This window comes from Mixophyes fleayi, chromosome 6, assembly GCF_038048845.1.
Source record: "Mixophyes fleayi isolate aMixFle1 chromosome 6, aMixFle1.hap1, whole genome shotgun sequence".
NCBI classification, from domain to species: Eukaryota; Metazoa; Chordata; class Amphibia; order Anura; family Limnodynastidae; genus Mixophyes; species Mixophyes fleayi.
This window is the reverse complement of record NC_134407.1, coordinates 139690155-139717978: the sequence shown is the minus strand read 5'-3', so window position 1 is coordinate 139717978 and position 27824 is coordinate 139690155. Positions and strand designations below refer to the sequence as shown.

The 27824-nt window shown below is 44.6% G+C and overlaps 1 protein-coding gene across 1 annotated transcript in view; it reads right to left on the bottom strand.

Moving 5' to 3' along the window:
* Window positions 1-3359: 3359 nt before the first annotated feature.
* Window positions 3360-27824, bottom strand: part of COMMD7 (COMM domain containing 7) — a 51647-nt gene continuing 27182 nt past the window's right edge. The window contains exon 10 of the mRNA XM_075176511.1: window positions 3360-3577. The gene's annotated coding sequence lies outside the window, so the exon portion shown is untranslated. The remainder of the gene's footprint in view (window positions 3578-27824) is intronic.

Below are 27824 nucleotides of genomic sequence, written 5' to 3'. Positions count from 1 at the left end.
CTGTACTCAATATACACTGCCCCCTGTATACTGTCGAAGTCAGCTAATTGGATATGGCCATTTCAAATCAATATCTAACAATCAGATTGTCTATGTCTGAAGTTATGCAAATAGCTACGCTACAGCGTGGAGGAGTGTAACTAACCACAACACGTGCAAATACTTATACATGCATTTACACGAATGCATACTCATGTAATTAGCTCACATTAAAATTAGTTGCAACACATAGTTATTTGTAATGAAATGTAGCAGAGTTTATGGTGAAATATTCTAATGTTATATACACGTTAGTGAGATCTAAGGTTCAGGTCACAGGAAACATATCATGTCTGGTATCATTCTAATCCCCTATTTATCTGCAGTCGTCTGGTTTAATCGCCTAAAGGATCGCACCTTCCGTATGCTAGATATGAATTATAGGGAATAAATTATTTGAAATGGTATTTTCTGTGTAATGTAAATAGACCAGTTTGAACTAGTTCTTGGTGGGAAGATTAGTATGCATCTTCTGGAGAGCTGACACCCACCCTTGGATGGCATCGTTTGAACTGGCCAATGACCTGCATTACACTGGACCGTCCTGAAGCCTGAACCTATGGAAACATGCCAAATCATCTGTTTTGTTTTCACTATATCACTGACTGTATATAAGCAGCGGCTCTGAGACCTGTATTCAGTCACTTTGACCACAGACTTCAGGACTGTATGCTGGATCCAGGGCACCTGCATAAGTAACGGTTGTACTTATTTTATTTTGAATTGTTACTCTGCTGCTTTTTGCTATTAAATTGCATTGTGCTTTGGAACCACATCAATGGAAGTGGACAATCGTTATTGGATAGCCACTAGACGTACATAACAATATTCTACTCTGTGCATACAATGCAATCAATATACTATGCCTGTGTAATCTGTATATACCTTTCACTCAATATACACTACCCCCAATACTGTGCGTACACTGCATTCAATATACGCTGGCACTTGTTAATAAACTGCACTCAATATATATATATTGCTTACTGTATATTATACTTTGTGTACACTGGCTCCTGTAATCAGTTTATACACTGCACTCAATATACACTAACCCCTTTAATCTGTGTGTACAATGTACTCAATATACACTGCCCCTGATTTGTGTGTACACTGCACCCTATACTTTACTATGTATAAACTACAATCAATATACACTGTCCCTTGTAGTCTGTATATACAGGGTGATTCAAAAGTCGCAGTACACCCTTTTATTTCAAAAACTCTACAGGAATTGGGCCTATTGGCCGATTTCAAGATGGCGCCCATGTTTGGTACATACCGTAAAAGAGACCACGTCACCCATACCTTACAGGAGTATTCAGGTTTCCCAATTTCCTGTAGAGTTTTTGAAATAAAAGGGTGTACTGTGACTTTTGAATCACCCTGTACATTTCAGTCAATACACAATGTACCCAATATACACTGCCCCGTGTCTACATTGCACTCATTATACACTGCTCACTGTACTGTTTCCTGTAATCGGTTTATACAATGCGGTCAATATACACTGCACCCTGTATAATGTACTATGTGTATACACTCCCTCAATATGCACTGGCTCCCTAATCTGTGTATGCAATGTACTCCATATATACTGCCCCCTGTAACGTGTGTATACAATACACTCTATACAGACTCTCCCTGTGTGTATACTGCCTCAATATACATTGCTTCCCATATAATAAACTATGTCTACAATGTACACTTTATGTTGTATACATTGCACTACATATAAAATGCGCCTTGTATACATACACTGTGCTCTGCATTTACACTGAACTTAATATCCACTGCCCCGTCTACTACATCCTATGTATACCCTGTACATTGTACTCTGCACATACACTGTCCCCCTGCACATAGTACTGTGCATATATATTACACTCAATATTCACTGCCCTGATACAGGGTACTCTGTGCATACACTGTACTGAATATCCATTGCACTCGTATATTGCACCATGAGTATTCACTGTCCCCCGGTACTGTGTGTACACTACACTCAATATACACTGCCCCCGATACTATACTGTGTACTCTGTGCATACAATGCACTTCACATACACTACGCCCCTGTACAGTGTATTCTTCGTATTATACTGCCTGCCCTCATGTACAATGTACTCTATGTATACACTGCCCCCTGTATACTGTACTCTGTGTATAAAATACACTCACAATATACACAGCTTCCTCTATATTGTACTCGGTTTATACACTACCCTCAGTGTCTTTCCAATTGTTTTTACATTAGAAATTCCGAACTCACGGAGATACAGAGTACCCTCAGCTACCACATAAGGCTGTCTCCGGTGGACCAGCTAGGCTGTGTACACAAAAGAGCTCACATAAGACTGGTATCCTCACACACACACCCATGCAATTTTCACTTTTCTTCCCCCCATCCATGCACTGCCTCGCTCCCTCTCCTCCATGTGTCCATATCTTCCCCGATGCACTCTCCTGTCCCCATTTTTCCCCCCATGCATTCCACTACCTACACTTCATGTGATACAGTGACATTCCAATGATGATTGCCAGACATGAAGTCAATTAATGGTAGAGCTTAGTTCATAGTGCTATCGCAAGAAAAGAATGACATCAAATCGGAATGCAAGTTGCAGTTTAAAAAATAGCATGGAACGACTGCATGCAAATCCAAGCGGATATCAAGATGAGTTTCAATTTCAATCTAGGTGGAAGTACGCTCTGCCTAAACGGTTCTTGCCATATGTTGACAGAACAGAGTGCAATATACGTACAAAAATATGTACAATATAAGGTCATATCAGAACGTATAAAAATATTATAAAATAAATAAACAACTCTAAACAGTATAATCCTTAATAAAAATATGGTTGGTTTACAAAATCTATAAATATTTTTACATTAAAAACATAAATCAAGATTTTCTTAATGCGTACTGTACATACAGTGCATTTTCTATAATATATCTTAGTTGCATACACATGTTCTGAGCTAACAAGTGGCGCACATACGTGTACTTTCCCAAAGAAAGACTATGCCGTGCCAGTCCTCATTCGGCACACCGGCCCTGTAGCAGGTGCAAATGATACAGCTGAAACAAGTGTACTTAAGAGAACCCCAGAATTTGAATTGTCCGCACCTGTGTCGGCATGCCTTTACTGTACAATGCCTACATCCATCTGCCCATTCTGCCCTTCAAGGCGTAGGCAGGTGGAAGTGTCATTTGCATTCGGACATGAATTGCATGCAATTGCGCTCACTGGTGTAAGGTACATATCTGAGCACGAGCAGAGCTATTTCACGTAAATTATAGGCTACGCAAACTTACATCCAAACATGAATGAATACATTTTTATTATTCAACATAATTTTTATAGCACAAATTATAAAATCAACTTATAACATGCATAAAAAATAACATTTAACTGTAGTTATTTTCTATGTATTCCACATAATTTGCATTTCATTATTTTTTTTTATTTACTTTAAATCAAAACTGACAGGGGTACCCTCCTGTCTTCTGCTTGCTCATCATGGTGTTGTTGAGCTGGAAAAAAGGGGAAAAAATGTGTAAATACCAAATCTAAACATCACAACATTACTACATCTTACAAACATATCTTTGCTCTATGGGTGAAGTTTGTTCCCACATTTCTCAAGGCCTAGAGAGTTGACAGGTGTTATATTATTATAAATTATCTTAAAGATTCATCTTATTGGTAACACAGTATTAGCCAGAGGACTTCATTTTGGATGCATGTGCAGATGTCGTTGTTGTGGTGATGTTTAACTTAAGGGCAAACAGTTATTATGCCTGTTAAATTCATACACCTGCTATTAAGCTAGGCTATTTAGGAATCACTATACACAAAATTTTACTTTTCAACACAAACAACACACTAAAATATATTACTATATTATTAAATCAAGATGCTTACATTCTGCCTCAAGGGCCTGGGACTGCTCCCGGCTCCTCATGGCCCTCCAGTTGGGCCTTCAGGCACCTCCTTTGTCTCCTCCCCATGCCCTCCTGGTGAATATACATACAGACATACACACACACTATATGAACAAAAGTATTCGGACGCTTGGCCATTACATCAATAGGGACTGTAATGACCTTGTGTTCAAATACATATACTTTAATATGGAGTTGGTCCTTCTTTTGCAGCGATAACAGCTTCCACTCTTCTTGGAAGGCTTTCCACAAAACTTGGGAGTGGTTCTGTGGGAATTTGCAGCCATTCATTCGGTAGAGCATTTATGAGGTCAGGCACTGATGTTGGACGTGAAGGCAAGGCTCTCAATCTCCATTCCAGTTCATTCCAAAGGTGTTCGATGGGATTGAGGTCAGGGCTCTGTGCGGGCCAGTTAAGCTCTTCCACACCGAACTCATGAAACCATGTCTTTGTAGTCCTTGCTTTGTGCACTGGGGCACAGTCATGTTGGAATAGAAAAGGGCCTTCCCCAAACATTGTCCAAAATGACTTGGTATGCTGAAGCATTAAGATTGTCCTTCACTGGAGATAAGGGGCCTAGCCCAAACCCTGAAAAACAGCCCCATACCATTATCCCTCCTCCACCAAACTTCACATTTGGCATAAAGCAGTCAGGCAGGTAACGTTCTCCCGGCATTCGCCAAACCCAGACTCGCCCATCTGACTGCCAAACAGAGAAGCGTGATTCGTCACTTCACAGAAGACGTTTCCACTGCTCCACTGTCGGTGTGCTTTACACCACTCCATCCAACGCTTAGCACTGGCCTTTGTGATGTGAGACTTGCAGCTGCTCAGCCATGGAAACTCATTCCATTAAGCTCCCGCCACAGTTTTTGTGCTTACATTAATGCCAGTGAAAGTTCAGAACTCTTCAGCTATGGAATCAGCAGAGCGTTGGCGACTTTTACGCATCATGCGCCTTAGCAGTCGTTGACCCTGCTCTGTGATTTTACATTGTCTTCAGAGTTGCTGTTGTTCCTAAACGCTTGCACTTTCTAATAATATCACTTACAGTTGGCCGTGTAATACCAAGCAGGGATGAAATTTCACGAACCGTGTTATTGCAAAGATGTCATCTATCACAGTACCACACTTGAAGTCACTAAGCTCTTCAGAACGACCTAATTTGTATAACAAATGTTTGCAAATGGAGATTGCATGGGTAAGTGCTTGATTTTATTCACCTCTGGCAACTGGTCTGATTGAAATACCTCCATTCAATAATTATTGTGTGGCTACAAACAAACACCACACATGGAGCATTACTCCAACATTGCACAATCTTTTAACCACTTGCATATGAACTTAGCATAAGAGCTGTTATTAGAATTAAACATCTTTTTTTTGTGGAAACGTTTTTTTATTGGTTTTCAAATGAATACATTCGGTAATAGCAAACATATAAATTGGGTATGCAGAATGGAAGGCTCAGGACAGAGATTCTGGTGAGGCTATGTAATATTCTAAGCAGTATGTATTTTGAAAGGTTCAAATACAAGCAAAGGAGGAAATAAAATGGGGACAAGAAGGCAAACATGGGAGGTAGATCATTAAGGGGGAAGTGGGGGGAAGCTGATTTCAAAATACCCATGGTATGAGGGTTAGGAGAATAGATGTAAGATAATAGCCAAGTCATAGATTGTCTATGTGACAATAGAGACGGCCAGGTTCTGCTCTATTGAACATGAGAAGAGAGATTTAAAAAAAATAAAAAAAATAAAGGGGGTGGGGGGCTTGGTGCACTTAGAACATCATCAGAACAAGAATATATCTACAATCAATTGGTGGTAGGAGAGAGGTAGGAACTGTAAAGAGTCCTTAAAATCTAACCAGCGAAACAAGGTGTCACAAAAGGATTTATAATTGTCGCCTGCAGCAGAAGGTCATCCATATCCATAAAGAAGTCAATTTTGGAAAACCAATCAGATATATTTGGAGTAGAGGAGGACTTCCAACAGGCTGGAATCACCACCGCACCAGCATTATAAAGGTGTTTTAAGAGGGCTATTTATAAATCTGGAGATTGGCATCTTTGACCAATTTGGGAGCAAAAACATTGGGTCGTCAGGAAAAACTACCCCAGGGTTCTCACCAGAGAAATGCAGTATCCCAGAAGGGTTCCAGTGTCAAACAGCCCCATCAAATATGAAGAGGTTGCCGGATTCTTTAAGAGATCACCAACATAAGTTTGGTACGCCTATGCCCACGGACGTAGACCCAGTGACGTGCAGCCGATGCAAGTAATCACATGGGACGGCACCTGTCACGAGGTGCGCGTCCCACATTATTACGTGCATAGGCCGCACATGACTGAATATCCGTCTGCTGAGTAGCGTGCAGGCAGGTGCTGCTGCTTGAGGCGGACATGCGGATGGCTGGATCGTGAAGTGAAGCAGACTGTGCGTGTACGGATGTAACAAGGTAAAGTGTGTGTGTGCGGCCATGTTAATATAGCATGTGTGCGCAGCAATGTTAATATAGAGTGTGTGTGCGCAGTATTTTAATATAGCGTGTATGTGGGTGCAGTATTTTAATATAATATTTGAGGGAAGGGAGGATCTTAATATAGTGTGGGAGGTAGGTTATTTAATGGTGGAGTGTAGGTGGGGGCTAATTGTTTAAGATGAGGTAACAGAACCTTTAATTTAATGGTGGGGTGGTTTGGAGCTATTAATTGAACATAGGGCTGATTTTGGGGTGGAGGGCTGTTTATTAAATATGAATATGAATTTTTTAATGCCAGTGATGGTTGTGGAAAATAGCTATATTTATTAAACGTTAATGCTATTTAATTTAATGCTGGGACTGTTTGGAAGGAGTGAAATAGGTTTTTTAGCAAATGGGTATACTGTTCATTTAATGTTGGGGCTGGTTGGAGAGAAATGGGTCTACTTATTAAATGTGAATATTATTATTGTTGGGAATGGAGGGAAAACTAATTATAAAACGTGAGTGATATTGATTTAACACTGGGGCTGGTTGTAGTTTTTTAAATCTCATGTACACTTTTTTTTTTTTCAAAATAGTGCATCCAACATTCCAGGATCAAGACAAGCAGGAACTAAGCTGAAGAACCAGTTGCAACAAGTGGTGAAAGTGACAAGAACAGGTAGTAGAGAGCAAGACAGTGTCAGGCGCCGACTCCGCACTGACACTTGGTGCAGGAGACGGACGCCTGCACCTTCCAAGCAACCACGTCCTGTTGCCTAGCAGCGGGACGCTATCTCTGCTCACCTGTCTGCAGCCAGCATGTCTTACCGCCAAAATCTCCCTAACCCTATCAGGAGGCACCTTAGGCTATATAAGGCAGCCTCTGACACATGTCTAGTGCCAGAGTATTTGGTCTTTAGCCTTGCTCCAGCATTTGTTCCTGTGTTGCTGTTATTTGGATTCTGACCCCGGCTTGTTCCTGACTTCTCCTTGGTTCCTGATTCTGGCTTAGACTTGTATTTGGTATTGACCCGGCTTCCTGACCATTCTCCTGCTTCTGATTTGGCTATATCTGTTCCTCTAGTTTTGACCCGGCTTGCTGACTACTCTTCCATCCTGCATCCTGGTGGGCTCTCACCGCTTGCCTCAATTGTTACCTCGCCAGCTGACTGATACTGAGGGCCGCGACCTGCACGTCCCTTGCAACGAAGTCCATACCTCCTTGCGGGGGTTCCTGGTGAAAACCAGGGACGTGTTAGACTCCGCGCCTCAGTACTCAGTAGCGCCAACTGCTGGCAGGTATCATCAATTCCACCTAGTGATTCTGACAGACAGTCTGCCAACTGTTCTGAATCTGGTGGGGAAGTTCAGAATTTGGGTGACTGTCTCGCTTATTCAGGATTTAGTCCGACTGCAAGGATAGTTGGGAGGTATGTCCAGCTTCACAACGTACTGCTTGTGAAGGCAGAGCTGTGTGCATCTAACAGTAGTGCACACAGTATTGCCTGTGTATTTGTCTAAAATGATAACCATGTTACATAATAGGGGCCCTGCTGTATTAAAAACTCTGGGGCCCCCCGAGCCTTAATCCAGCTCTGGTTAGGGGAAGGGAGCTGATAGCTGCTCCCAGTCCTTGGACAGGACACAGCCTGCAGAGCAAGCCGAGGAGCTCTAAGTATCATAAGATTTGGTAATCTCGTGAGACAAAGAGCTTCCCTGCTCACTATACAGGAAGTTACTACCCTGATGGATGTCAGCACCATCAGAAGCATAAATAAATACAGTGGACTGGGGCCGGGCGTGTCATAATGGGCTGGAAGGGTGTGATAAATGTAATGTTTTATTACAATATATGTATCAATGCCCCATGTTGACCCCACCCCCAGCACAATGTGGCCACAACATAAACATGACCTTTGCGAAAAGCAATATTATTATTACCATCTGGCACAGAGGTGGGCCTGTGTGCTTTAAATGCCCTGCCTATGCCCATCCTGCTGAGGTATCAGGACATCTGTACCAACTACGGAGCAGTTTGAATTGAGTTTCAACTACGCAGGTACTTGGATAACTAGCGTGCGTCATCTGAAAAAAACACTTATTCTCCCCTATTTCGTGTCCCAAGTCTCTCTCCCAGGCTTTTGTGTATCGTGGCAGAGAGTCGTACAGATCTTATGAGTCTGTATAGTGTAGAAATTGAGTGAGAGGGATTATGAGGGCCAGATCATAATTGTTCAAATGTGTGAGGTCTCTGCGAAGCTCATTGAGAAACACCTAGAAAGCGCTGAAGTTGTGTTTCCACTCTCCCATGTGGGGAAGGTTCCAGTGCAGTCAGATTTTGCTAAAAGGATGTATCCCATTTTTACCCACCAGCAGGACCCCACCTTCAAACAAAGTGGAAAAGAAAAATTAAGCATTCACTACAAATGACATTAAGGGGGAGACCATTGATGAAATAATCTTCCAATATCTTATTTTTTTCAGCAAGCAAGAGTGGGGGAAATGACGGAGTCTGTAATCCAAGGTATAGAAGATGTCCATGGAGTAATCCTAGCTATAATTTCCATGACTTGTTCCTCGATCTCTATCTACTGCTTCGCAGCCCCACCTCTCGTACATTCCTATATCCTAGTTAACTTAGTGGCTTGATAGTGGCCAAAGATATCAAGGATATAGGGGGAGACCTTCTCTGTGTTTCGGTCTATAGACTACTTTCTAGCTTCAAATGGGACTGTCTACCACCCCAAATGAAATCCCATATTATTGTTTGGATGTCCGAGACCAACTTGAGGGAATGTGAATGGGTAACGTCTGAGCAATATATAATATTTTAGGTAGCAAATTCATTTTGAGAATGTTTGTCCTCCCTATCCAGGTAAAGTTCTTAGATTTCCAATCAATTAGCTACTTACGAAATTTGGACAACAGTGGCAAGAAATTCATATGAAAAAGTTGGGTTAAATCGTCTGTGATATACACTCCCAAATATTTGATATGGGATTTAGGCCATACATAGGGGAAGGGATGTTTCAGACACACTAACACAGGCGACGTGGCAAGGATAAGCACCACGGACTAAGAGCAATTCACTTTAAAATTAGATAATGTACTGAATTCTGTAAATTTAATTAACAAATTGCGGAGATATCACCGGTTTAGTGATTGCCGCAAGCAGATCGTCTGCAAAAACATCAAATTTATATTTTTTATTCTTTATTTTAATATCAGTGTTCATTCTGATTGACAATGCTAGAGCTTCCATACAGAGGACAAAGATCAGCGGGGAAAGAGGGCAACCCTCTAAAGGTCGACTGCTTATTTATGTCCCTGGGAGAGCTAGTATGTCCAAGTAAATTATATTTTGGAGTAAAAGAGCAAAAGGACAGTTTCAAGGTGCATTTTGCCCTTATCATCCTTGATGGAATGAAAAATGAAACACTGGAAAAATCTGCTACAACATTTTTGATCTGACAGTTCGATTCCGTGATTAAGTAGTCTGTTGAGTGCAGACCTTGCCGCTGTTAAATCTGCAAATGTGTCCCTAGAAAGGGAGAATTTGTGGAAGGTTTCAAGTATTTTGATTTTCTGTAGTAAAGCTTCCCTCTGGGCCTCTCTTTGTTGCTTAAGGAAGGTACCTAAATGAATACATTTACCCCGAATAACACATTTATGTGCTTCCCAGAGTTTAGATGCATCAGGTTATCATTCAGTTGGAAATATTCATCAATGGTCTCCCCAAGCTGTGTTTTACAGTATGTGTAACAAATATTCATGTAATTTTCATGACCACTGTCAGAGTGGCTTATGGCACAAAGAGAGATAGACGCGCACACGTCTGGCCAATCAAAGCCTCCTGCAATAAGTGTCTATGGCTAAGAAGAATATAGTCTATTCTACAGTAGGACCCATGCGGATGAGAATAGAGTGAAAAATCTTTTACATCCAGATAGAGGATCCTCCAGAAGTCAGCCAGCTGGTAAGTATGAAAAACACGTCTTATCCTGTGAATGATCTTCTTGGCATGGCTCAACCACTAATTAGATGTGTCAAGTTGCGAGTCAAACGTCCAACTGATATCTCCATCGAGAACCAGTACACCCTCTTGAAGAGAATCAACCCGCTTGATCCCATTTTCGAAGAAGACAGACTGACTGATCTTGATTAGGGGTGTAAATAATGACAACAGTGAAAACCTGATTAAAATATTAACTATAATCACAAGGGAAGAAGGAATGAAACAGGGAGGTACAAAAACAGGACAAGAAGACAGAGATTAAAACAGTAAAACAGAGAAATGTGAACAACAACAATCCGTTTCTGGAAATCATGGTGTAGAGAGAAGAAGCCTTGTCCAAAGAGTCTAGCAAAGTAGTGGGGGCAAACTGGGGGGCACCAAATCCGTAAATCTAATTAAATCAGATAAACATACAATAAACAAAAAACAATAGTTGATAGTTGTGAAACACATAAACATGACATTGTAATGTAACATCTAACAGGCTGCTGTATACCCGTTATATAAACAATAGACGTAACACACTATAAGAGGTCCCTGTGGGTGGACACAAGTAATGTAGAACAAGTTATCAGCTGTAAATAAAACAGTAAAGTATGTTTACAGTTGCAATAAAGGATGACCACCAGAGGATTGTCCAGAGGGGGGGGGGGGGGGGCACCTCGAACATTGTCAAGTAATAAGTCCACAACAGTGAAATCCTTGTATTGTGCTGCAATAGATGTGGAAGAAGAAAATATGGCTTCAAAACGTAACAGCGAACAAACAGTAACCAAACCAACAATAAGCCATATATGCTGTAGGAAAAATCGGTGTCCCTGAAAACAATGGGAAGCATAGCGAAATAGCAACTTAAGAAAGTTCATCAATGTTCGCTAACAGTTATAGTAAACTTTTGCCCAATAAAGGAGTTACTGGAAGAAGGACACATTGGTTATGTGCTAGTGAAAAGAAAGATAGCCACGTGTACCCAAAAAGTCTATGAAGATGAAACGTTACACTCCACTGCAACAGAACATTGTGATGTGTTCATTCAGGTAGTGTCAGTGTTTTGGCACACAGCAGAGTTTGCAGAGACTTTTTGGGGTGGCTGGATGTCTGCCACTTCTCCCTCGTTGGCAAGACCACTGGTGTTTCCAAATGAATGTCTAAGTCTTGCCAGTCAGGGACTTCAAACCTGTTCAGACCAAAGGCTGAGCAAAAGTCATCAAGGTCCTTTGGGAACTTATATGGCAGTTTCCCATTATGAATCATGTGAAGACGGAGTAGAAATCTCCATCAGTACTTGATATTGTTTTTATGTAATTTGTCTGTCAAGGGTCTCGGCATTCTGCGTTGCTGCAGTGTGCGCCAAGAAAGATCTTGAAAGATCTAACTTGGTGCCATCTGGATTCCTAATTTTCTACAGAATTTCCACATTTTTTTGTTTTGGAAAACAATGGAGTTGACAAATCACATCTCTCCATTTTTCAATCGGCGGACCCTTTGATTTTAAGGCCCTATGTGCCTAAATCAAATTCAATTTCATTATGAGGGTCTAGCTCTAAAATTTCACCAAAGATCTTGTTTAAAACATTTGTTGGGGTATATCTTCAGGGAGCCCAGGAATTCTAATGTTATTTCGGCAAATCCTGTTCTCAAGATCATTGAATTTTAGCTGCATGGCGCTCAGACCCACGGCTTATTGGTCCACTAAGTCCCTCAACTGTGAAATAAGCATATCGGAGCTATCCTTTTCTTCCTCAAGAGTGGTAAGTCTGTCTTCAGGTGGAAGATGTCGGTTTGAACATGAGCCATCTGTTTTTGTGGGGAATCCTGCAGTCTTTGTTCCAAAGCATTCATATGCTGCTCGGATGGGAGCGCGTTAACATGTGCGAGGATCTCACTGATTTCATGTCTAAGTTGGGGAGTAGCCTGTGAGTGCAGTTCGCTGGATTGTAGAGACTGTTCCATTGATTCAGAATGGGCAGGAGATTGCACAGGTGAATCCACTCTGGTGCCGGCGGGGTTTGGTAATTCCAGAAAGGACCGCATATTTGCACGTGGAGATTGATCACGTGGTTTACCAGACTCCCTCCTGTGCGTAATCTTTTTGTCTTTCCCCACCAGGGAGGAGAAACTCTAAAGTCAGTTTAGAAACAAATCAAAACCAGCAGGTGAGTAGTGTAAAGTATTCAGCAGGAGAGCCCTCTTGTGGTAAGTTGAGAGTGTTATACTCTGAGAACTATGTCTCAAAATGGCTGCAGGAAACCCTAAAGTATGAAGAAGGGTCATTTAAAGCAGGTAGGTCTATGGGTGTATGCTACCAGGAGGATACCCACTGCATGTCTGGAATTTGGTAGGAAGCACCTTGGTCTATAGACAGAAAGGCAAGCAGCTGTAATGATCAGACAGCCTCGGGAGTTGGCAGACCCTCTCAGGCACCCTGCGGTAGGGATCCCAGAAGAAAGTAGCACAATCCGGTGGAGAGAGCAGCAAGGCACTCCAGCTGAGTAGCGCGCTCGACTAGTGGTGGTGGGCCTGGTAGCTTTCTCTAATTATTCTGTGACCTTTATTCAATAACGAGATATATCTATATGTATGTCTGCAGCAGTAATTTTCATATAATAGTCACTATCCCTAGCAACATTCAAACATTTGCACATTTCATACAAGTGGCAAGATTTCAAGCAACACTTAAAAGCAAAGATACAGGAAAACCAGAGGCATGCAAGGGGGACATATGGGGGGACACATGGTGTTGTTGAACCGAACACCTCTGGATCGCACAGCATTGGCCTGCATCAATGAACAACAAGTACAGGATGGATAACGTATTAACACCTCAGAAAGTCCCCCACAAGCCAGAGCAAACACCATCAAGTAAATATCATATCATAATACATGCCTTAACTATTCTCAAAACTTTAATGCTCTGAAGAAAAAACATAGCTACACTTGTAAACCCTTGTGAAACTATGTAAAGGTCTTTTTTATCATCAATAATACATTGCCAAATCATGAATTACTAAAAATATTACATAGTAGCTTAAAAACTTTATAAACACAGTTATGTATTATATCTAAAACAATGTCAAGTTTACTATGTATTCGCTGTGATTAACCCTTGGATAATACACAATTAAAATGGCTGTATATGAAAAATTAACAAAGGGCACAAAATTGCACTTTATAAATATTGTAAATCCATTTGTTTTTTTGGTGCTGTAAAATTCCCCTAGATATACACACACACACGAAAAGGTGTATGCATTTGACAATTTTAAAATTATTAATGTGTGCAATGAGGGTTACCAATAATCAAATCTACATGCAATGTAAAATAAATGTGATGGAACCATGTCAAAGTGCAGATGAGGAAGGAGATGAAAAGAAAGTGCAGTATCACTATCTCCCTGTTGGTTATACCTTCTGATGTTCTCCTCCCCACAGCAACATTGTTTTGCAAAATTGCACCTTCCAGATGGATTTACTTCTAACTCTAAATCAGTCAGACAAAATGCTCATGTGAACTGCCTTAGTGTAACCTGTAACTTTGGTTTAATCAATGGTAACTTATTCTTATTTCTTATTATTCTGTATTATATGACCAAAGCTGTGTTAAAAGCTTGAGAAATGGGAACAGTTATTTAGTGCTTTAACACTGCCACCATGTGTGCAATGTGCAGAGTTGTGTTTCCATTTGAGACAAAAATCATGAAAATGGAGCCTATCAACTCACTAGGAAGCAGTTACAGCACCAAGGCACTCCCTTTATGAATATTGGTTCAGCCCAAAAATGACTGATGCATTTTAATTGAAACCAAGTTTTATCCTCTGCCATTTTACTCAAGAGTCCTGAGTTTTTCTGGAAAGGTCAGTGAATGAATTGTCACTTTCAATAAGAAGCGCAGCTTTACCCCAGCACAGATTTGAAATTCCCAACCTTCTAGGGGTGTGACATAGCAGCACAGTGGGGCAGATGCATGATTAGGCTGCTAGCATACACATAACCAATCAAATTCCAGGGACCCAACTACTAATATGCTCCACACTACCAAAAAGTTTCCTTAACAACTCAGTCACACCAATACACACTACCAATTCATCCCACCTACCACTTGCCAGGCTATAGTAGCAGCTTACCCAATGGACAGAGACCCCTAAGGAACTCCAACAAGCTGGTGCACAGCCCTCAGCAACCCAAGATGGGCACCCCCAGGCAGGTCTTGAGAGAGTGACTTTAAGACCCTTACATTGCAATCGAAATATAAGCCACAGTATAAGTATAGCCACAATAATCACCACAAGGAAGCAAGGGGAAAAGTAATCCCTGGTGGCCCACCCTGTTGCGGTGCAGCTTGGACCCAGCACATCACACCACCAATCAACTTAGCACACAGAGTCTTATAGTCCCATCAGAAGCTAGTTGCAGCCTAGTGTGTACATCTGTTCAAGACAAGTTTCGACATGTATAACATTCTGACAATAATCTAAAGAACCTTTCCCAATGAATACTCTCTTATGTTTGTTAATATGCCCACGTCTATGATGTCCATCAATATTCCTGGTTATTGGTATTCTTGAGAGTCTCCCATCAATACTGGTGTGGCGAGCTATTGTCTGATCAGGTAGGTCAGCTTCCCAATTCTCCAGTCTCTTTTCGTGTGAAAAATTCAGACATAACAATAACCTGTCAGGCGCCGTTCCGCACGGCCGCCTGTCTGCTGACAGCGTGTCTGGTTGCCTAGCAACCAGACGCATCCCTTCCGGATCCCCCTGCCGTCCGACCTCTGGGTGTGATGACGCGCCCCGTTGCTAGGCAACGGGACGCTATGAACAGGATTCCCGGCGGCAGGTATGACAGCGCTGCAGCGCTGATTCTGATTGGGTTACCACAGTAATTAAACCTCTTCCAGCCCTCTCACCAGTGCCAGAGTATCAGGTCTTCCTGTCTCCAGCGTTTGTGTATACCAGTTGCTGTATTCGTTCCTGACTATCCTCGTGCTGCTTGTGACCTTTTGACCCGGACCGTTTGACCACCTCTATTTGGATTCTGCCTTTGTATTGTTCTCCCTGAAAGTTACCGACCTGGCTTGCCTCACCATTCTTCTGGATTTCCCTTTGTACCTCTTCTACCTGAACGTTGCTGACCCAGCCTGTCTGACACCTCCTTGTACCTCGCTGTGGACTCTAGGAAGGACCGCAACCTGCGTGTCCCTGCAGCGGAGTCCATACTTCCTTGCGGGGGTTCCTGGTGAATACCAGGGGCACGTTAGACTTCGCGCCTTCCTCTGAGTTGCGCCAACAACAGCAGGTACCCATTATCAGTCGTGACAGTATACTCTGGCCATGACAACGGAGGGGTCTGGTGAACCGTCTGCTCGAGACCTACTCCTGCATCTGGCTCAGCGAGTGGAGCAACAAGAAGCAGCCCAAGCGCATCTCCTACAATGTGTCCAAGGGATTGCTACCCGCTTCGATACATTTCAGAGTGCTTCACCCGCTACACCAGCCATAACCTCTTCTGCATCCACAGCATCCAGTGTGGTTACGGTCTCTACAGCGACCTCCGGTTTACGCATCCCGACACCCGAAAAGTTTGACGGTGATCCCAAGAAGTGCAGGGGCTTCCTGAACCAATGTGCCATTCAATTTGAGTGCAACCCAGGGGCCTTTTCTTCAGAACGCACCAAAGTAGCCTTTCTCATCTCCCTCATCAGTGGTCAAGCCCTTGCCTGGGCCTCACCTTTATGGGAACGAGGGGATCCACTTCTTAATAGCTCCAACTCCTTCATTGAAGCTTTTAGAAAAGTCTTTGACGATCCCGGAAGAGTTGCTTCTGCAGCTACTAGCTTGTTAAACCTCCGCCAAGGTGACCTGTCCGTGGGGCAATATGCAGTTCAATTTCGGACCCTGGCTTCCAAGTTAAAATGGAATAACGAAGCACTGGTGGCAACCTTTTGGCAAGGTCTGGTTGATCGGATTAAGGATGAGCTAATTTCCAGAGAACTCCCGGCCGAGCTAGATTCCCTCATCTCCATGTGCATAAAGGTGGATTTGCGCTACCAAGAGCGCACGCAGGAACGCTCTTCTGGCAAACGGTTCATATCACGGCTAGCACCCCAGTTCCAAAATCCCATCCTGCCAGTGGACGAACCAATGCAAGTAGGATGCTCTAAATTATCCCTTGAAGAGAGGGAGACACGCTTCAAACAACGCCTGTGTCTGTATTGCGGAGATCCGGGACACCTGCTAAGAGTTTGCCCCAAGAAACCGGGAAACTCTTCCTCCTAAACGGTGGCGGGGAGGCCGTTTTAGGAGAGTCCACAGTTGCTCCCTATTCTAAAGAAAATTCCCCAGAATTTCAGATGGCTGTCATCCTGAGCACCCCTAAAGGTACCTTTTCCACCACGGCCTTTGTGGACTCCGGCTCCTCCGGGAACTTCATTTCGGCGGATCTAGCTTCGCAGCTCCAAATACCTTTAAACCCATTGCCTCAACCGTTATCTCTGACGGCAGTCGACGGTAGTCGTGTTACCCACGGCTCCATCTCCTCCGTGACTTCTCCTGTTCAGTTGATGGTAGGAGTACTTCATAGCGAGATGATCCAACTTTTGGTTTTGCCGAGGTCCATTAACCCCCTCATCTTGGGGCTACCGTGGCTGAGAAAGCATTCTCCTCAGATGGATTGGGACCACGCTCAAGTTATGTCGTGGGGTTCAGGATGTCGCTTTGAATGTCTGTCCAGAGTTTTGCCTTCAAGATGTCAAGTGATGGCTCATTCCGAGCTAACCCATCTTCCTGAGGCCTATATGGAATTCCAAGATGTATTCAGTAAGGTTGAAGCGAAGATCTTGCCTCCTCATCGTCCCTGGGATTGTGCTATTGTTTTGTCTCCTGACCAACCCATCCCCAAAGGGCGGACCAACCCTTTATCTCGTCCAGAGACGTCAGCCATGTCTCAATATATTACGGAAAACCTGAAACGGGGATTTATCCGCAAATCCACTTCCCCAGCGGGTGCAGGGGTTTTTTTTGTTAAGAAGAAGGATGGGTCTCTTTGGCCTTGTATTGATTATCGTCCTCTCAACCGCATCACTGTCAAAAATCGATATCCACTACCTCTCATCTCTGACCTCTTTGACAAGCTCAGTGGATCTCAAATTTTTTCCAAATTAGATCTCCGTGGGGCCTATAATTTGATTCGCATCAAGAAGGGGGACGAATGGAAGACTGCCTTTAACACCAGAGATGGACATTTCGAGTACCTGGTGATGCCCTTCGGCCTCTGCAACGCCCCAGCCATCTTCCAAACCTTTGTTAACGATATCTTTCATGACCTGTTATACACTTCTGTGGTAGTGTATTTAGATGATATATTAATATTTTCTAAAGATCTGAAGACGCATTGGGAACAAGTAAAGGAGGTCTTACATAGACTCCGGAAACATCACCTCTACTGCAAGCTGGAGAAATGTGTGTTTGAGATTAGCCAGGTACCTTTTCTTGGTTTCATTGTGTCGGGTCAAGGTCTTTGTATGGATCCCACCAAGGTGTCAGCTATTCTGGACTGGCCTCAGCCACAAGGCCTTAAAGCGATTCAAAGGTTCATTGGCTTTGCAAACTATTATCACCAATTTATTCAGGGATTCTCCACTATTATAGCTCCCATTACAGCTTTAACCAGGAAGACTGCCAACCCCAGGGTTTGGTCCTCGGAAGCCATGTCTGCCTTCTTAATGTTAAAGAAAGCATTTTCTTCAGCTCCAGTTCTGTCCCAGCCAGATCAAGAACGACCCTTCTTCTTAGAGGTAGATGCATCCTCTGTAGGCATTGGGGCGGTGCTTTTTCAAGAGTCTCCTGCTGGCTCACACAACCCGTGTGGGTTTTTCTCCAGACGATTTCTCCCAAGTGAATGTAATTATGGAATAGGGGACAAGGAGTTACTGGCCATCAAGGCGGCTCTGGAGGAATGGCGACATCTGTTGGAGGGGGCTATATTTCCTGTTACTGTGTTTACCGACCATCGGAACCTAGTGTTCATTCAAGAGGCTCGTTGCCTTAATCCTCGGCAAGCCCGCTGGGCATCCTTCTTTGCTCGATTTAACATGAAGCTCACATTCTGCCCTGGAGCCAAGAACGGACGTGCAGATGCATTATCTCGCTCATTTGACGATTCCGATCGCTTAAGACCGTTGGTTCCTCAGCATATTATTGATCCTTCTAATATTGTAGCCCTCACTAGGACCAAAACGTCCTCTTCTCCTCCAGGCCGGTCATTTGTGGAACCTCATCTCCGGCTCAAGACCCTACAGTGGGCTCATTCATCCCGCATTGCCGGCCATGCTGGAATAAAGAAGACAACATCGTTGCTTTGCCGTCGCTTCTGGTGGCCTACTGTACGTGCCGATATTTGTAAATTTATTGCTTCCTGCACTACTTGTGCTCAACACAAGACTTGTAGAAGAGTCCCGGCAGGCCTTCTTCGTCCACTCCCTATCCCCGATGCTCCTTGGGAAAGTGTGGCCATGGATTTTATCACAGACCTACCCCACAGTGCAGGGTTTACCACTATCTGGGTGGTTATTGATCGATTTTCGAAGATGGCACATTTTATTCCTCTAACTGGACTGCCCACGGCCAGTCGTCTGGCAGATATCTTTATCAAGGAGATATTCAGATTACATGGTTGCCCGAAGGAGATCATTTCGGAACGTGGAGTCCAATTCACATCCCGTTTTTGGAGAACCTTTTGTAGGAAATTGAACATAGAATTGAAATTCTCTTCGGGATATCATCCCCAAACCAATGGACAGACGGAGCGAATCAATCAGGACCTCGAAACATTTCTTCGCTGTTTTACCTCTGACAATCAGAACAAATGGTCTCAATTCCTTCCGTGGGCGGAGTTCTCCCATAACCAACACATTCATGAGTCTACCGGATTCTCCCCATTCTTTATTGTATATGGAAGTCATCCTGTGTTTCCGGATCCTTTTCCAGTGTCCTCTTCACCGGTTCCAGCCGTAGATACTCTTTATCGGGAGTTTTCTCTCATTTGGGCTAAGACTAAGATGGCTTTACTCAAGGCTACTCAGCATCACAAAATCTTTGCAGATCGTCATCGGAGGGCCACTCCTCTCTTAAAGGTGGGAGACCAAGTATGGCTATCCACCCGGGACCTAAGACTAAAAGTTCCTTCTATGAAGATGGCTCCTCGATTTATTGGCCCGTACACCATTATGCAAGTAATTAATCCTGTATGCTTTAAATTGAAACTTCCTCCTTCTCTGAGATGTCATAATACTTTTCATGTCTCATTACTATGACCAGTGGTACTCAATAAATTCTATCGACCTCCCTGTCGTCCCCCACCAATACAAACTTCTTCTGGAACAGAATTCGAAGTCAACCGGATCTTGGCCTCTCGCATTCTTCGTGGCAAACAGCAATTTCTTGTCCATTGGAAAGGATTTGGCCCAGAGGAGAGATCATGGGTGGACAAGCAGGACCTTCACGCTCCTAGAATTCTTAAAAGGTTCCTTCAAACAGGAGGAAGAAGAGGAGGGTATACTGTCAGGCGCCGTTCCGCACGGCCGCCTGTCTGCTGACAGCGCGTCTGGTTGCCTAGCAACCAGACGCATCACTTCCGGATCCCCCTGCCGTCCGACCTCTGGGTGTGATGACGCGCCCCGTTGCTAGGCAACGGGACGCTATGAACAGGATTCCCGGCGGCAGGTATGACAGCGCTGCAGCGCTGATTCTGATTGGGTTACCACAGTATTTAAACCTCTTCCAGCCCTCTCACCAGTGCCAGAGTATCAGGTCTTCCTGCCTCCAGTGTTTGTGTATACCAGTTGCTGTATTCGTTCCTGACTATCCTCGTGCTGCTTGTGACCTTTTGACCCGGACCGTTTGACCACCTCTATTTGGATTCTGCCTTTGTATTGTTCTCGCTGAAAGTTACCGACCCGGCTTGCCTCACCATTCTTCTGGATTTCCCTTTGTACCTCTTCTACCTGAACGTTGCTGACCCAGCCTGTCTGACACCTCCTTGTACCTCGCTGTGGACTCTAGGAAGGACCGCGACCTGCGTGTCCCTGCAGCGGAGTCCATACTTCCTTGCGGGGGTTCCTGGTGAATACCAGGGGCACGTTAGACTCCGCGCCTTCCTCTGAGTTGCGCCAACAGCAGGTACCCATTATCAGTCGTGACATAACCGATCTCTGGAGTATTGGTGAAGCTTTAGACTAGGGGACCTAGTGATATTATATCTCCCTTCTATGGGCCTCCCTCCCTATAATTCGAGGACCTGAGAGATGTTTAGTAGGAATGGTACTAATCCTACATTATTTTGTCCCTGAGGCACAAGAGCACACTCAGCACTCAGTTTGGTTTAAGACCTTACCCACTAGGAAGTGATAATCATCTAAGGGATGCCCGCTCAAATCCAAATTACTATTGGACTGGCATATCTGGATGCAGTTCTCTTCAACTAGGGAGTTACAGTACTTAGATACAATATTCCTCAGACAATAGCACCTCACACTGTATGAGTTCCAGAGTTAGCCCTGAACTGAGTTTGGCAACAGGCTGTTCTGATTGTTTTAACAACTTCTCCTCCAGCTCCACTTCATTAGTATCACTAGACCCATTCTCCATCATCTGTCCTCCATCACAAGAGTAGAATGTCCTAAAAAGAATAAAAATGAGAAAAATCCTGGAAAAAGAAGAGAAGAACCGCCACTCCATGCTGGGATGATAGTTTGTACAACGTCTTTGGCTCAGGCGTCAGTAGCTGCAGTCTTTAGGTCTCTCCGGATTATTGACTTTCATGCAGTGAGTAGAATGGACCAAAGTGTCTCTTTCTGCTACTTTCGGAGATGTGGTGCTGGTCATCAACACTTGGTACGGGCCTTCCCATTGGTCTGTTAAACAACCTGAGCGTAAGAAATTGCGGATCATGACATATTCCCTAGGTTCAACATCGTGACAGTTTGTTTCTGGCATACCAGGTAACAGCATTTTGAGTTTCTGTTGCTTTAGTTGTTTGCTCATTTTTATGAGATATTGAACAATCACTTCATTGTTACATTTTAAATCATCCGGTGGACCTATGATCAAATGAGGTTGTCTGCCAAAAAGTATCCCAAAGGGGCACAAATTAAGAGGAGGTCTGGAGGATAAGGAGGACTAGTGGCAAAGCTTCTGGCCACACCAATCCAGTTTCAGCCATTATTTTACTCATTTTGTTCTTAATGGTACCGTTTACCCTTTCCAACTCACCACTGGCTTGTGGTCGGTAAGTAGTATGAAGTCTTCTATCAATTCCCATAAGTTTACACGTTCCGAAAGATATCGCCAGTAAATTGAGTGTGGGGGGGGCTCTCGTTCGAGAGCTTACCTTGGACGTCTGCGCTTGTCAGGGGTTTGGTAGGGATTGGTGCCGCCGTTACGGATACTTCGGGTGTTCCGATTGCCGATCTGTTTGTTTCTGTTCTTGGTTTTGCCGTGGCGCAGCCTGTGGATAGAGAAGAGATGGGGGGGGGGGTGGGGAGAGAGAGGAGGGAGAAGGAGGGACGAAGTCTAAGGACGAAACGCGTTGGACCCCCACACACTACAGAATACGACCACGTGAAAAGCTACCTCCACCCTGGAAATCACTTCCCCATTCAGCTCCAGGAACAAAGGGGTAAGCAAACTCACAAAGGAAACAAGCAGGAACCGCAGTGGAACGCAGTCTGCGCTCCACCAAAACCGGAAGTCCTGCACAGGAAACCACAGAAAAAGAAAAGAGGAAAAAAAACAGCCCAGTTTAATCCACAGCCACAACATCGCCGCTTAAAACACCAAGAAGACCCGTTTTTTCCGCAGCGCTCAAACCACAGTTCAACAAGACCAGCTGTAAGATACCAAATGCTCTTATAAGAGCTCCTCAGCAAAAGCCAAACAGCTCTCTTTACACCACTCATCCCCACTCACCACCACGCATATTATATAGCGCCTATCCCATACACACAGCAACACAACATATTAATAGAGGCCAGCACACCTAACACTGCCTCTTTATCTCAGCTCTAGCCATATAAGAGCTCTTTAATACCCCTCATCGTTCTACCACACCCCTCACAGGAGGTACCTTACCCCCACAATATACAGTGCCAATAGGGCCGCCAAACAGGGCTAACTAACTCACAACAGCAAAAGAGCTATAAACTTATATAAGCCCTATAAGTATATTGTAAGGTACTAGGAATCTGTGTTCTCCACAACACATCCCTATCACCCCCACATATCCCCCCTCTCTCTCTCCCCCCCCCTCTCTTTCTCTCTCTCTCTCTCTCTCTCCTTCTCCCTCCTCTCTCTCCCCACCCCCCCCCCCATCTCTTCTCTATCCACAGGCTGCGCCACGGCAAAACCAAGAACAGTAAATTGAGTACCTCTATCACTTTCTATAATTCTAGGGATACCCTATCTGCATACAAATTCCTGAACAACTTTTTTAGCAGTAAAAACTGCAGTATTAGTGGAAGCTGGAAATGCCTCTACCCAGTTAGAAAATACATCAGTATACACGAATGCATATTTGAGACTCCTGCAAGGTGGTAAATGAAGTCAGTTTGTATTACCTGGAAAGATCCATCTGTAGAAGAGATATGGGATGGCTCCGTTGGTATTGTCTTCCCGACATTTTTCCTCAAACAGGTAAGACAAGACATTGCCTTCTTATTGGCTTTAGAAGAAAAGCCTGGTGCACACCAGTATGCTCTAACCAGCTTACACATACCTTCTTTACCCAGATGAGTCAGACCAAGTGCTTTCTCAGATGGATCTACCTTGTCCATCTCTCCAGAGGACTCTTGATCACATCCCTTCGCCTTCCAGGCCGCCTTTTCCTGTAGGGAACACAAATCTTGTATTTTTTGTCAGTTGACATGTTTACAAATAACCCTGCTGTCCACTTGTCAGCTTCATCTGCCCTGCTATTGCCCACTGACACCAGGGGCTAGATTTACTAAGCTGCGGGTTTCAAAAAGTGGGGATGTTGCCTATAGCAACCAATCAGATTTTAGCTGTCATTTTGTAGAAAGTACTAAATAAATGAAAGCTAGAATCTGATTGGTTGCTATAGGCAACATCCCCACTTTTTCAAACCCGCAGCTTAGTAAATCTAGCCCCAGGTCTTCTTCGTATGTGTGGGCTTTGCACTTGATGATGGCTACTGCCTTAGTTAACTGTATCGCAGACAAGAGACCTTTTATGTGCTGTGAGTGTGCTACTGGTGTGCCTGCCGCTGTCATAAAGTTTCTAAGACGCCAAAGGGCCCCAAAAGCGTACCTAGAGTCCGTGTATATATTAGCTGATTTACCCTCTGCCATCTCACACACTTTCCTCAGTGCCACGAGTTCGGCCACTTTGGCTTAGTGACGTGGGCCAAGGGGTTTAGCTTTTTTAACATCCTCATCATCTACGACAGTGTAACCAGTAAATAGTTTTCCTGTGTCTGTCTATGACAACTCCCATCCGTGTAAAACGTAAAATCTACATTTTTTAAGGGGGTGTCACGTGTGTCAGGTCTCGCAGTAAAAGTCTGGTTCAGATATTCCATACAGTCATGTGTATCAGTATACCTGCAAAATTCACCTTCAGCTAGTCTCCTCTCCTTCCACCCTTTGTGCATCTCAAGGCACATATGGAAGGTATGTAGCTGGAATTGGTGATGTTTGCAGGTGCCATCAGAGCTAGTTCCCACTTTGTGAACCTTACTGAGGAGCAGGCCCGGCGCTACCATTAGGCAGCGTTAGGCAGCTGCCTAGGGCGCCGGGCTCTAGAGGGCGCCACTGGTGTCCGGGTCTGTTCTGTTATCCTATGCAGGGGGCAGGGCAGCTGAACTGAAGCTGCTACAGCTTCAGATCCATGGTGGGTGGGGCGAGTGATCGCGCCCCGCCCGCACTCTGCCAATGGGAGGCTGAGAAGGTCTCATCTCTCAGTTCCATTCACCCCCCTCCCCCTCACTGCCTGTCAGCGTGACTTCATCACGTCCCGACAGGGACAGTGAGAAATGCAGCATAGAGGAGCAGCTGTGAAGAGATGACAGGTAAGTAAAGAATGCTAGGGGGGAGGGGCAGTGTGAAGGATAGGGGACAGGATTAAGCAGGTAGAGGCAGTGTGAAGGAGAGGGGACAGTTTGATTCAAGGGGAGGCAGTGTGAAGCAGGAAGGGGAACAGTGATGGAGGGGGGTGTGTGAGGCAGGAGGGGGAGTGTAAGGGATGGGGGACACTGATGAAGGGGGGGGCAGTGTGCTGGATGGGGCACATTATGAAGCAAGGGGGGACAGTGTGCTGGATAGGGGACATTTTGATGCAAGGGGGGCAGTGTGCTGCAGGGGGGGGGAGGACATGGTGCTGCAGGGGGGAGGACATGTCAAGCAGGGGGGGAGGCAGTGTGCTGCGGGGATGAGGACATGGTGCTGCAGGGGAGAGGACATGGTGCTGCAGGGGGGGGACATGGCCAAGCGGGGGGGCAGTGTGCTGCAGGAGGGGACATGGTCAAGCAGGGGGGGCAGTGTGCTGCAGGGGGGTACATGGTCAAGCAGGATGGGTAGTGTGCTGCAGGGGGGGGGGACATGGTCAAGCGGGGGGGCAGTGTGCTGCAGGAGGGGACATGGTCAAGCAGGGGGGGCAGATTGCTGCAGGAGGGGACATGGTCAAGCAGGGGGGGGCAGTGTGCTGCAGGAGGGGACATGGTCAAGCGGGGGGGGGGCAGTGTGCTGCAGGAGGGGACATGGTCAAGCAGGGGGGTACATGGTCAAGCAGGGTGGGTAGTGTGCTGCAGGGGGGGACATGGTCAAGCAGGAGGGGCAGTGTGCTGCAGGGGGGACATGGTCAAGCAGGGGGGCAATGTGCTGCAGGGGGGCAGTGTGCTGCAGGGGGGTACATGGTCAAGCAGATGGCGTGGTGTGCTGCGGGGGGACATTGTCAAGGGAGGGCGGGGCACTGTGGGGGGGGCATAGTCAAGCAGGGGGGGCAGTGTGCTGCAGGGGGAGCAGTGTGATAAGTAATTCTCAAAAGTTTTTTATCCCACATCTAACACTTGGATACTTACCCTCTAGAAATCCTGTGCCCCTGGACAGCAGTGGAGTCTGGACAGCGTTCTACATAAAACATCACTGCATCCAGATCGCTGGAGGAGGTAAGGCTCATCTTTTTTTTTTTTTTTATAACAAAAGTGAAGTGTGTGAGGGTCTGGGAAGTGGGTATTTTGTGTGTCGAGGGGGGAGGGGGGGGTTAGTTTGAAATTTTGCCTAGGGTGCCGAGAAACCTTACACCGGCCCTGCTGAGGAGACATGTCTAGTTTAGCTGAATTTAACAGAACAGATACTGCATGTGGTGCATAGACAATTGAAATGTGTCCTAGTACTACATCCTCGTGTGTGTAACATGCTCAGGCTTTGAGGATGAGACTAATTCCTGCAATGGTAATACCAGAATAGAAAAACCTGGAATCCATGATCTACAATATCCACACATATCTAAGAAGGTACGTATCTGCTGTTGATTCTGCAGCAGGGTCATGTTTTGTATTGCTTGAATTCTATCTGTTGTCAGGTGTCTTAGCCCCTGGGTGAGACAGTGTCCTAAGTATTTAACCTTGGTCTGACATGGCTGTAATTTATCCTATGCAACCTTGTGTCCCGTTTGTGAGAGATGGAGAAACAACAGTTTATAATCATGCACAGATGACATAAACGAATCAGAGCACAGCAACAAATTGTCTACATATCGAATTAGAACAGACCCATTGCTTGGTTGAAAGGATTGTTAACAGTCATGTAAGGCCTGGGAGAAGATACTGGGGGCTGTCAATGAACCCCTGGGGTAATCTTTTCCATGTATACTGGAACCCACTATAGGAGAATGCAAAGAGATATTGACAGTCAAGATGAAGAGGGACAGAGAAGGCAGAACAAATATCAATGACAGTAAATTAACTAGCAGATGGTGGAATCTGCATAAGGATAACAGCTGGATTGGGCACTACGGGAATTGGCTCTCAACTACTTTATTAATTCCCCTTAGGTCTTGGATTAATCTGTATCCCCTCCCCCCATTCTTCTTCACTGGGGAAATTGGACTATTGGCTGTGCTGGATATTCGAATTAAGATCCCTTGTTGTAGCAGCCTTTCAATTACAGGATACACCTCTAATTTCACCTCCGGTTTTAATGGGTACTGTGGGATTTTTGGACCTAGTCTGCCACTTTTCAGGTGAACCATTACAGGAGCTACATTTGCCATCAATCTAGTGTCCTGTCCATCTTTGTTCCATAGGGAATACGGTATTTGTGACATTTCCTCTACCTGAGATGGACCTTGTTCTAGAATGGTCGAGTGCAGCATTAGCCTTTGTGGTTTGTCTAATATGTCCTGTACCTCATGTGCAACCTTCCCTGGTATTTTTAGAAATACACCATTAGTAGTGCAGTAAATGACACATGCCATTTTACACAATAACTCCCTGCCCAGTAGGTTAGTAGGAGCCGCAGCAGCCAAGAAAAATGAATGTTTGGTGTGCAGGTTTCTGAGAGTAACCTCTGCAGGCTTAGTCAAAGGGTAATGTACCACTCTCCCCGCTACTCCCATAGCTGGAACAGTTTTGTTAGTAACCTGTAGACTTGAAGGAGAATTTATCACTGACCTGGCCACCCCTGTAACTACAAAAAGAGTTTGTTTTACACCAGGATCATCAACTGTCACTATGGGGTTTTCCCTAAAGTTTTCAGTTAACCTAACTTGTTGTAGGTTACAGGTATGACCTAACCCCTAGTGTTGGCTATTATCCTGCCGCAAAGCATTTGCTGCTATGATGTGTGCAGCAACTGTTGGGAAATCTCTGAGGATTGTGTATGCTTCCTATCTTGTTGGTATCTATGTGATCCTCTTCTGGGTAGCCTGAATCATCTATTGTCCCTCAGTTCCCCTCTATCTGTTCTCTCTTGACAGATTCTTGCTACATGTCAATTTTTAAAACATTTAAAACACCTCATTGGCTCTTGCTTTTTTCGCTCCCCATTATAAGTGTTGTTATATTGTAGATGTGTGTGTAGTCCTAACGCCTGGATACTCACCTATCACTTTGCGCCTCTTTCTTCTTACCTATATTTTTGTCATACTCCTCAGCTGACTCCCTAAGAGCATCTACCGTGAATCCCTTCCAATTAGGTAAAGAGGTTTGTACCCTAGTCTTTAGATTTTCCCTGAGACCATCCATTAGTACTGTAAGAGCCACTTCCCTGTGATGCATATCATCCTTTGTCTGATATACCAGTGTAGCTGTCGGGGCTCTGGCAAAGTAATCCGATTCATTA